Consider the following 12,173-nt stretch of genomic DNA (forward strand, 5'->3'; position numbering starts at 1 on the left):
CACTGGACTAGATTCTGAGCTACTCACCGGACTAGATTCTGAGCTACTCACCGGACTAGATTCGGAGCTACTCACCAGACTAGATTCTGAGCTACTCACCGGAGTAGATTCTGAGCTACTCAACGGATTAGATTCTGAGCTACTCACCGGACTAGATTCTGAGCTACTCACCGGACTAGATTCTGAGCTACTCACCGGACTAGATTCTGAGATACTCACTGGACTAGATTCTGAGCTACTCACCGGTCTAGATTCTGAGCTACTCACCGGGGTAGATTCTGAGCTAGGCACCGGAATAGATGCTGAGCTACTCACTGGGGTAGATTCTGAGCTACTCACCGGACTAGATTCTGAGATACTCACTGGACTAGATTCTGAGCTACTCCGCGGGGTAGATTCTGAGCTAGGCACCGGAGTAGATTCTGAGCTACTCACCGTGGTAGATTCTGAGCTACTCACCGGACTAGATTCTGAGCTACTCACCGGGGTAGATTCTGAGCTACTCACCGGACTAGATTCTGAGGTAGGCACCGGAATAGATTCTGAGCTACTCACCAGACTAGATTCTGAGCTACTCACCGGACGAGATTCTGAGCTACTCACTGGACTAGATTCTGAGTTAGGCACCGGAATTGATTCTGAGCAACTCACCGGGGTAGATTCTGAGCTACTCACTGGACTAGATTCTGAGCAACTCAACCGACTAGATTCTGAGCTACTCACCGGGGTAGATTCTGAGCTTCTCACCGGGGTAGATTCTGAGCTACTCACCGGTCTAGATTCTGAGCTACTCACTGGACTAGATTCTGAGCTACTCACCGGACTAGATTCTGAGCTACTCACCGGAGTAGATTCTGAGCTACTCACCGGACTAGATTCGGAGCTACTCACCGGAGTAGATTCTGAGCAACTCACTGGACTAGATTCTGAGCTACTCACCGGTCTAGATTCTGAGCTACTCACCGGACTAGATTCTGAGCTGCTCACCGGTCTAGATTCTGAGCATCTCACCGGGGTAGATTCTGAGCTCTACACTGGACTAGATTCAGAGCTACTCACCAGACTAGATTCTGAGCTACTCACCGGAGGTAGATTCTGAGCATCTCACCTGGGTAGATTCTGAGCTACGCACTGGACTAGATTCAGGGCTACTCACCGGACTAGATTCTGAGCTACTCACCAGACTAGATTCTGAGCTACTCACCGGGGTAGATTCTGTGGTACTCACCGGCTTCGATTCTGAGCTACTCACCGGACTAGATTCTGAGCTAGGCACCGGACTAGATACTGACCTACTCACTCGAGTTGATTCTGAGATACTCACCGGTCTAGATTCTGAGCTACTCACCGGTCCAGATACTGAGCTACTCACCGGACTAGATTCTGAGCTACTCACTGCACTAGATTCTGAGTTACTCACCATGGTAGATTCTGAGCTACTCACCGGGATAGATTCTGAGCTACGCACTGGACTAGATGGAGAGCTACTCACCAGACTATATTCTGAGCTACTCACCGGACTAGATTCTGAGCTACTCACCGGACTAGATTCTGAGTTACTCACTGGACTAGATTCTGAGCTACTCACCGCACTAGATTCTGAGCTACTCACTGGACTAGATTCTGAGCTACTCACCGGACTAGATTCTGAGCTACTCACCGGACTAGATTCTGAGCTACTCACCGGACTAGATTCTGAGCTACTCACCGGTCTAGATTCTGAGCTACTCTCCGGGGTAGATTCTGAGTTACTCACCGAGGTAGATTCTGAGCTACTCACCGGACTAGATACTGAGCTACTCACCGGACTAGATTCTGAGCTACTCACCGGCCTAGATTCCGAGCTACTCACCGGACTAGATTCTGAGCTACTCACTGGGGTAGATTCTGAGCTACTCACCGTGGTAGATTCTGAGCTGCTCACCGAGGTAGATTCTGAGCTACTCACCGGACTAGATTCTGAGCTACTCACCGGACTAGATTCTGAGCTGCTCACCGAGGTAGATTCTGAGCTACTCACTGGACTAGATTCCGAGCTACTCACCGGACTAGATTCTGAGCTACTCACCGAGGTAGATTCTGAGCTACTCACTGGACTAAATTCTGAGCTACTCACCGGACTAGATTCTGAGCTACTCACCGGACTAGATTATCAGCCACTCACTGGACTAGATTCTGAGCTGCTCACCGAGGTAGATTCTGAGCTAGTCACTGGACTAGATTCTGAGCTACTCACCGGACTAGATTCTGAGCTACTCGCCGAGGTAGATTCTGAGCTACTCACTGGACTAGATTCTGAGCTACTCACCGGACTAGATTCTGAGCAACTCACCGAGCTAGATTCTGAGCTACTCACCGGACTAGATTCTGAGCTACTCACCGGATTAGATTCTGAGCTACTCACCGGACTAGATTCTGAGCTACTCACCGGAGTAGATTCTGAGCTACTCACCGTGGTAGATTCTGAGCTACTCACCGGACTAGATTCTGAGCTACTCACCGGACTAGATTCTGAGCTACTCACTGGACTAGATACTGTGCTACTCACCAGACTAGATTCTGATCTACTCACCGGGGTAGAGTCTGAGGTACTCACTGGGGTATATTCTTAGCTACTCACCACGGTAGATTCTGAGCATCTCACCAGTGTAGATTCTGAGCTAGGCACCGGACTAGATTCTGAGCTACACACTGGACTAGATGCAGAGCTACTCACCGGACTAGATTCTGAGCTACTCACCAGACTATATTCTGAGCTACTCACCTGGGTAGATTCTGTTGTACTCACTGGGGTATATTCTGAACTACTCACCGGACTAGATTCTGAGCTACTTACCGGACTAGATTCTGAGCTACTCACTGACTCGATTCTGAGCTACTCACTGGACTAGATTCTGAGCTACTCACCGGACTAGATTCTGAGCTACTCACCGGACTAGATTCGGAGCTACTCACCAGACTAGATTCTGAGCTACTCACCGGAGTAGATTCTGAGCTACTCAACGGATTAGATTCTGAGCTACTCACCGGACTAGATTCTGAGCTACTCACCGGACTAGATTCTGAGCTACTCACCGGACTAGATTCTGAGATACTCACTGGACTAGATTCTGAGCTACTCACCGGTCTAGATTCTGAGCTACTCACCGGGGTAGATTCTGAGCTAGGCACCGGAATAGATGCTGAGCTACTCACTGGGGTAGATTCTGAGCTACTCACCGGACTAGATTCTGAGATACTCACTGGACTAGATTCTGAGCTACTCCGCGGGGTAGATTCTGAGCTAGGCACCGGAGTAGATTCTGAGCTACTCACCGTGGTAGATTCTGAGCTACTCACCGGACTAGATTCTGAGCTACTCACCGGGGTAGATTCTGAGCTACTCACCGGACTAGATTCTGAGGTAGGCACCGGAATAGATTCTGAGCTACTCACCAGACTAGATTCTGAGCTACTCACCGGACGAGATTCTGAGCTACTCACTGGACTAGATTCTGAGTTAGGCACCGGAATTGATTCTGAGCAACTCACCGGGGTAGATTCTGAGCTACTCACTGGACTAGATTCTGAGCAACTCAACCGACTAGATTCTGAGCTACTCACCGGGGTAGATTCTGAGCTTCTCACCGGGGTAGATTCTGAGCTACTCACCGGTCTAGATTCTGAGCTACTCACTGGACTAGATTCTGAGCTACTCACCGGACTAGATTCGGAGCTACTCACCGGAGTAGATTCTGAGCAACTCACTGGACTAGATTCTGAGCTACTCACCGGTCTAGATTCTGAGCTACTCACCGGACTAGATTCTGAGCTGCTCACCGGTCTAGATTCTGAGCATCTCACCGGGGTAGATTCTGAGCTATACACTGGACTAGATTCAGAGCTACTCACCAGACTAGATTCTGAGCTACTCACCGGAGGTAGATTCTGAGCATCTCACCTGGGTAGATTCTGAGCTACGCACTGGACTAGATTCAGGGCTACTCACCGAACTAGATTCTGAGCTACTCACCAGACTAGATTCTGAGCTACTCACCGGGGTAGATTCTGTGGTACTCACCGGCTTCGATTCTGAGCTACTCACCGGACTAGATTCTGAGCTAGGCACCGGACTAGATACTGACCTACTCACTCGAGTTGATTCTGAGATACTCACCGGTCTAGATTCTGAGCTACTCACCGGTCCAGATACTGAGCTACTCACCGGACTAGATTCTGAGCTACTCACTGCACTAGATTCTGAGTTACTCACCGGGATAGATTCTGAGCTACGCACTGGACTAGATGGAGAGCTACTCACCAGACTATATTCTGAGCTACTCACCGGACTAGATTCTGAGCTACTCACCAGACTATATTCTGAGCTACTCACCGGACTAGATACTGAGCTACTCACCGGGGTAGATTCTGTGGTACTCACCGGCTTCGATTCTGAGCTACTCACCGGACTAGATTCTGAGCTAGGCACCGGACTAGATACTGACCTACTCACTCGAGTTGATTCTGAGATACTCACCGGTCTAGATTCTGAGCTACTCACCGGTCCAGATACTGAGCTACTCACCGGACTAGATTCTGAGCTACTCACTGCACTAGATTCTGAGCTACTCACCGGGATAGATTCTGAGCTACGCACTGGACTAGATGGAGAGCTACTCACCAGACTATATTCTGAGCTACTCACCGGACTAGATTCTGAGCTACTCACCAGACTATATTCTGAGCTACTCACCGGACTAGATACTGAGCTACTCACCGGACTAGATTCTGAGCTACTCACCGGCCTAGATTCCGAGCTACTCACCGGACTAGATTCTGAGCTACTCACCGGACTAGATTCTGAGCTACACACCGGGGTAGATTCTGAGCAACTCACTGGACTATATTCTGAGCTACTCACCGGACTAGATTCTGAGCTACTCACCGAGGTAGATTCTGAGCTACTCACCGGACTAGATTCTGAGCTACTCACCGGAATAGATTCTGAGCTACTCACCGGACTAGATTCTGAGCTACTCACCGGACTAGATTCTGAGCTACTCACTGGACTTGATTCTGAGTTAGGCACCGGACTTGATTCTGAGCTACTCACCGTGGTAGATTCTGAGCTACTCACTGGACTAGATTCTGAGCAACTCAACCGACTAGATTCGGAGCTACTCACCGGGGTAGATTCTGAGCTACTCACCGGAAGAGATTCTGAGCTACTCACTGGACTAGATTCTGAGTTAGGCACTGGACTAGATTCTGAGCTACTCACCGGGGTAGATTCTGAGCTACTCACTGGACTAGATTCTGAGCAACTCACCGGACTAGATTCTGAGCTAATCACCAGACCTAATTCTGAGCTACTCACCGGATTAGATTTTGAGCTACTCACCGGAGATAGATTCTGAGCTACTCACTGGGGTATATTCTGAACTACTCACCGGACGAGATTCTGAGCTGCTCACCGGACTAGATTCTGAGCTCGGCACCGGACTAGATACTGAGCTACTCACCGGAGTAGATTCTGAGATACTCACCGGTCTAGATTCTGAGCTACTCACCGGACTAGATTCTGAGCTACTCACCGGACTAGATTCTGAGCTACTCACCGGACTAGATTCTGAGCTACTCACCGGACTAGATTCTGAGCTACTCACCGGACTAGATTCTGAGCTACTCACTGGACTAGATTCTGAGCTACTCACCATGGTAGATTCTCAGCATCTCACCGGGGTAGATTGTGAGCTAGGCACCGGACTAGATTCTGAGCTACTCACCGGACTAGATTCTGATCTACACACTGGACTAGATTCAGAGCTACTCAACGGAGATAGATTCTGAGCTACTCACTGGGGTATATTCTGAACTACTCACCGGACGAGATTCTGAGCTACTCACCGGACTAGATACTGATCTACTCACCGGACTAGATTCTGAGCTACTCACTGCACTAGATTCTGAGTTACTCACCATGGTAGATTCTGAGCTACTCACCGGGATAGATTCTGAGCTACGCACTGGACTAGATGGAGAGCTACTCACCAGACTATATTCTGAGCTACTCACCGGACTAGATTCTGAGCTACTCACCGGACTAGATTCTGAGCTACTCACTGGACTAGATTCTGAGCTACTCACCGCACTAGATTCTGAGCTACTCACTGGACTAGATTCTGAGCTACTCACCGGACTAGATTCTGAGCTACTCACCGGACTAGATTCTGAGCTACTCACCGGACTAGATTCTGAGCTACTCACCGGTCTAGATTCTGAGCTACTCTCCGGGGTAGATTCTGAGTTACTCACCGAGGTAGATTCTGAGCTACTCACCGGACTAGATACTGAGCTACTCACCGGACTAGATTCTGAGCTACTCACCGGCCTAGATTCCGAGCTACTCACCGGACTAGATTCTGAGCTACTCACTGGGGTAGATTCTGAGCTACTCACCGTGGTAGATTCTGAGCTGCTCACCGAGGTAGATTCTGAGCTACTCACCGGACTAGATTCTGAGCTACTCACCGGACTAGATTCTGAGCTGCTCACCGAGGTAGATTCTGAGCTACTCACTGGACTAGATTCCGAGCTACTCACCGGACTAGATTCTGAGCTACTCACCGAGGTAGATTCTGAGCTACTCACTGGACTAAATTCTGAGCTACTCACCGGACTAGATTCTGAGCTACTCACCGGACTAGATTATCAGCCACTCACTGGACTAGATTCTGAGCTGCTCACCGAGGTAGATTCTGAGCTAGTCACTGGACTAGATTCTGAGCTACTCACCGGACTAGATTCTGAGCTACTCGCCGAGGTAGATTCTGAGCTACTCACTGGACTAGATTCTGAGCTACTCACCGGACTAGATTCTGAGCAACTCACCGAGCTAGATTCTGAGCTACTCACCGGACTAGATTCTGAGCTACTCACCGGATTAGATTCTGAGCTACTCACCGGACTAGATTCTGAGCTACTCACCGGAGTAGATTCTGAGCTACTCACCGTGGTAGATTCTGAGCTACTCACCGGACTAGATTCTGAGCTACTCACCGGACTAGATTCTGAGCTACTCACTGGACTAGATACTGTGCTACTCACCAGACTAGATTCTGATCTACTCACCGGGGTAGAGTCTGAGGTACTCACTGGGGTATATTCTTAGCTACTCACCACGGTAGATTCTGAGCATCTCACCAGTGTAGATTCTGAGCTAGGCACCGGACTAGATTCTGAGCTACACACTGGACTAGATGCAGAGCTACTCACCGGACTAGATTCTGAGCTACTCACCAGACTATATTCTGAGCTACTCACCTGGGTAGATTCTGTTGTACTCACTGGGGTATATTCTGAACTACTCACCGGACTAGATTCTGAGCTACTTACCGGACTAGATTCTGAGCTACTCACTGACTCGATTCTGAGCTACTCACTGGACTAGATTCTGAGCTACTCACCGGACTAGATTCTGAGCTACTCACCGGACTAGATTCGGAGCTACTCACCAGACTAGATTCTGAGCTACTCACCGGAGTAGATTCTGAGCTACTCAACGGATTAGATTCTGAGCTACTCACCGGACTAGATTCTGAGCTACTCACCGGACTAGATTCTGAGCTACTCACCGGACTAGATTCTGAGATACTCACAGGACTAGATTCTGAGCTACTCACCGGTCTAGATTCTGAGCTACTCACCGGGGTAGATTCTGAGCTAGGCACCGGAATAGATGCTGAGCTACTCACTGGGGTAGATTCTGAGCTACTCACCGGACTAGATTCTGAGATACTCACTGGACTAGATTCTGAGCTACTCCGCGGGGTAGATTCTGAGCTAGGCACCGGAGTAGATTCTGAGCTACTCACCGTGGTAGATTCTGAGCTACTCACCGGACTAGATTCTGAGCTACTCACCGGGGTAGATTCTGAGCTACTCACCGGACTAGATTCTGAGGTAGGCACCGGAATAGATTCTGAGCTACTCACCAGACTAGATTCTGAGCTACTCACCGGACGAGATTCTGAGCTACTCACTGGACTAGATTCTGAGTTAGGCACCGGAATTGATTCTGAGCAACTCACCGGGGTAGATTCTGAGCTACTCACTGGACTAGATTCTGAGCAACTCAACCGACTAGATTCTGAGCTACTCACCGGGGTAGATTCTGAGCTTCTCACCGGGGTAGATTCTGAGCTACTCACCGGTCTAGATTCTGAGCTACTCACTGGACTAGATTCTGAGCTACTCACCGGACTAGATTCGGAGCTACTCACCGGAGTAGATTCTGAGCAACTCACTGGACTAGATTCTGAGCTACTCACCGGTCTAGATTCTGAGCTACTCACCGGACTAGATTCTGAGCTGCTCACCGGTCTAGATTCTGAGCATCTCACCGGGGTAGATTCTGAGCTATACACTGGACTAGATTCAGAGCTACTCACCAGACTAGATTCTGAGCTACTCACCGGAGGTAGATTCTGAGCATCTCACCTGGGTAGATTCTGAGCTACGCACTGGACTAGATTCAGGGCTACTCACCGAACTAGATTCTGAGCTACTCACCAGACTAGATTCTGAGCTACTCACCGGGGTAGATTCTGTGGTACTCACCGGCTTCGATTCTGAGCTACTCACCGGACTAGATTCTGAGCTAGGCACCGGACTAGATACTGACCTACTCACTCGAGTTGATTCTGAGATACTCACCGGTCTAGATTCTGAGCTACTCACCGGTCCAGATACTGAGCTACTCACCGGACTAGATTCTGAGCTACTCACTGCACTAGATTCTGAGTTACTCACCGGGATAGATTCTGAGCTACGCACTGGACTAGATGGAGAGCTACTCACCAGACTATATTCTGAGCTACTCACCGGACTAGATTCTGAGCTACTCACCAGACTATATTCTGAGCTACTCACCGGACTAGATACTGAGCTACTCACCGGGGTAGATTCTGTGGTACTCACCGGCTTCGATTCTGAGCTACTCACCGGACTAGATTCTGAGCTAGGCACCGGACTAGATACTGACCTACTCACTCGAGTTGATTCTGAGATACTCACCGGTCTAGATTCTGAGCTACTCACCGGTCCAGATACTGAGCTACTCACCGGTCTAGATTCTGAGCTACTCACTGCACTAGATTCTGAGCTACTCACCGGGATAGATTCTGAGCTACGCACTGGACTAGATGGAGAGCTACTCACCAGACTATATTCTGAGCTACTCACCGGACTAGATTCTGAGCTACTCACCAGACTATATTCTGAGCTACTCACCGGACTAGATACTGAGCTACTCACCGGACTAGATTCTGAGCTACTCACCGGCCTAGATTCCGAGCTACTCACCGGACTAGATTCTGAGCTACTCACCGGACTAGATTCTGAGCTACACACCGGGGTAGATTCTGAGCAACTCACTGGACTATATTCTGAGCTACTCACCGGACTAGATTCTGAGCTACTCACCGAGGTAGATTCTGAGCTACTCACCGGACTAGATTCTGAGCTACTCACCGGAATAGATTCTGAGCTACTCACCGGACTAGATTCTGAGCTACTCACCGGACTAGATTCTGAGCTACTCACTGGACTTGATTCTGAGTTAGGCACCGGACTTGATTCTGAGCTACTCACCGTGGTAGATTCTGAGCTACTCACTGGACTAGATTCTGAGCAACTCAACCGACTAGATTCGGAGCTACTCACCGGGGTAGATTCTGAGCTACTCACCGGAAGAGATTCTGAGCTACTCACTGGACTAGATTCTGAGTTAGGCACTGGACTAGATTCTGAGCTACTCACCGGGGTAGATTCTGAGCTACTCACTGGACTAGATTCTGAGCAACTCACCGGACTAGATTCTGAGCTAATCACCAGACCTAATTCTGAGCTACTCACCGGATTAGATTTTGAGCTACTCACCGGAGATAGATTCTGAGCTACTCACTGGGGTATATTCTGAACTACTCACCGGACGAGATTCTGAGCTGCTCACCGGACTAGATTCTGAGCTCGGCACCGGACTAGATACTGAGCTACTCACCGGAGTAGATTCTGAGATACTCACCGGTCTAGATTCTGAGCTACTCACCGGACTAGATTCTGAGCTACTCACCGGACTAGATTCTGAGCTACTCACCGGACTAGATTCTGAGCTACTCACCGGACTAGATTCTGAGCTACTCACCGGACTAGATTCTGAGCTACTCACTGGACTAGATTCTGAGCTACTCACCATGGTAGATTCTCAGCATCTCACCGGGGTAGATTGTGAGCTAGGCACCGGACTAGATTCTGAGCTACTCACCGGACTAGATTCTGATCTACACACTGGACTAGATTCAGAGCTACTCAACGGAGATAGATTCTGAGCTACTCACTGGGGTATATTCTGAACTACTCACCGGACGAGATTCTGAGCTACTCACCGGACTAGATACTGATCTACTCACCGGAGTAGATTCTGAGATACTCACCGGACTAGATTCTGAGCTACTCACCGGACTAGATTCTGAGCTACTCACCGGACTAGATTCTGAGCTACTCACCGAGGTAGAATCTGAGCTACTCACCGGACTAGATTCTGAGCTACTCACCGGACTGGATTCTGAGCTACTCATCGGACTAGATTCTGAGCTACTCACCGGACTAGATTCTGAGCTACTCACCGGACTAGATTCTGAGCTACTCACCGGACTAGATTCTGAGCTACTCACCGGAGTAGATTCTGAGCTACTCACCGTGGTAGATTCTGAGCTACTCACCGGACTAGATTCTGAGCTACTCACTGGACTATATTCTGAGCTACTCACCGGTCTAGATTCTGCGCAACTCACCGGACTAGATTCTGAGCTAGGCACCGGACTAGATTCTGAGCTAGGCACCGGACTAGATTCTGAGCTACTCACCAGACTAGATTCTGAGCTACTCATCGGATTACATTTTGAGCTACTCACCGGAGGTAGATTCTGAGCATCTCACCTGGGTAGATTCTGAGCTACGCACTGGACTAGACTCAGGGCTACTCACCGGACTAGATTCTGAGCTACTCACCAGACTAGATTCTGAGCCACTCACCGGGGTAGATTCTGTGGTACTCCCTGGGGTATATTCTGAACTACTCACCGGACTAGATTCTGAGCTAGGCACCGGTCTAGATACTGACCTACTCACCCGAGTTGATTCTGAGATACTCACCGGACTAGATTCTGAGCTACTCACCGGTCTAGATTCTGAGCTACTCACCGGACTAGATTCTGAGCTACTCACTGGACTAGATTCTGAGCTACTCATCATGGTAGATTCTGAGCATCTCACCGGGATAGATTCTGAGCTACGCACTGGACTAGATGGAGAGCTACTCACTGGACTAGATTCTGAGCTACTCACCGGTGTAGATTCTGAGCTACTCACTGGGGTATATTCTGAAATACTCACCGGTATAGATTCTGAGCTACTCACCGGACTAGATTCTGAGCTACTCACCGGACTAGATTCTGAGCTACTCACTGGACTAGATTCTGAGTTACTCACCGGACTAGATTCTGAGCTACTCACCGGCCTAGATTCCGAGCTACTCACCGGACTAGATTCTGAGCTACTCACCGGACTAGATTCTGAGCTACACACCGGGGTAGATTCTGAGCTACTCACTGGATTATATTCTGAGCTACTCACCGGACTATATTCTGAGCTACTCACCGAGGTAGATTCTGAGCTACTCACCGGACTAGATTCTGAGCTACTCACCGGAATAGATTCTGAGCTACTCACCGGACTAGATTCTGAGCTACTCACCGGACTAGATTCTGAGCTACTCACTGGACTTGATTCTGAGTTAGGCACCGGACTTGATTCTGAGCTACTCACCGTGGTAGATTCTGAGCTACTCACTGGACTAGATTCTGAGCAACTCAACCGACTAGATTCGGAGCTACTCACCGGGGTAGATTCTGAGCTACTCACCGGAAGAGATTCTGAGCTACTCACTGGACTAGATTCTGAGTTAGGCACTGGACTAGATTCTGAGCTACTCACCGGGGTAGATTCTGAGCTACTCACTGGACTAGATTCTGAGCAACTCACCGGACTAGATTCTGAGCTAATCACCAGACCTAATTCTGAGCTACTCACCGGATTAGATTTTGAGCTACTCACCGGAGGTAGATTCTGAACTA

This window comes from Scyliorhinus torazame, chromosome 1 (genome assembly GCF_047496885.1).
Source record: "Scyliorhinus torazame isolate Kashiwa2021f chromosome 1, sScyTor2.1, whole genome shotgun sequence".
Lineage (NCBI taxonomy): Eukaryota > Metazoa > Chordata > Chondrichthyes > Carcharhiniformes > Scyliorhinidae > Scyliorhinus > Scyliorhinus torazame.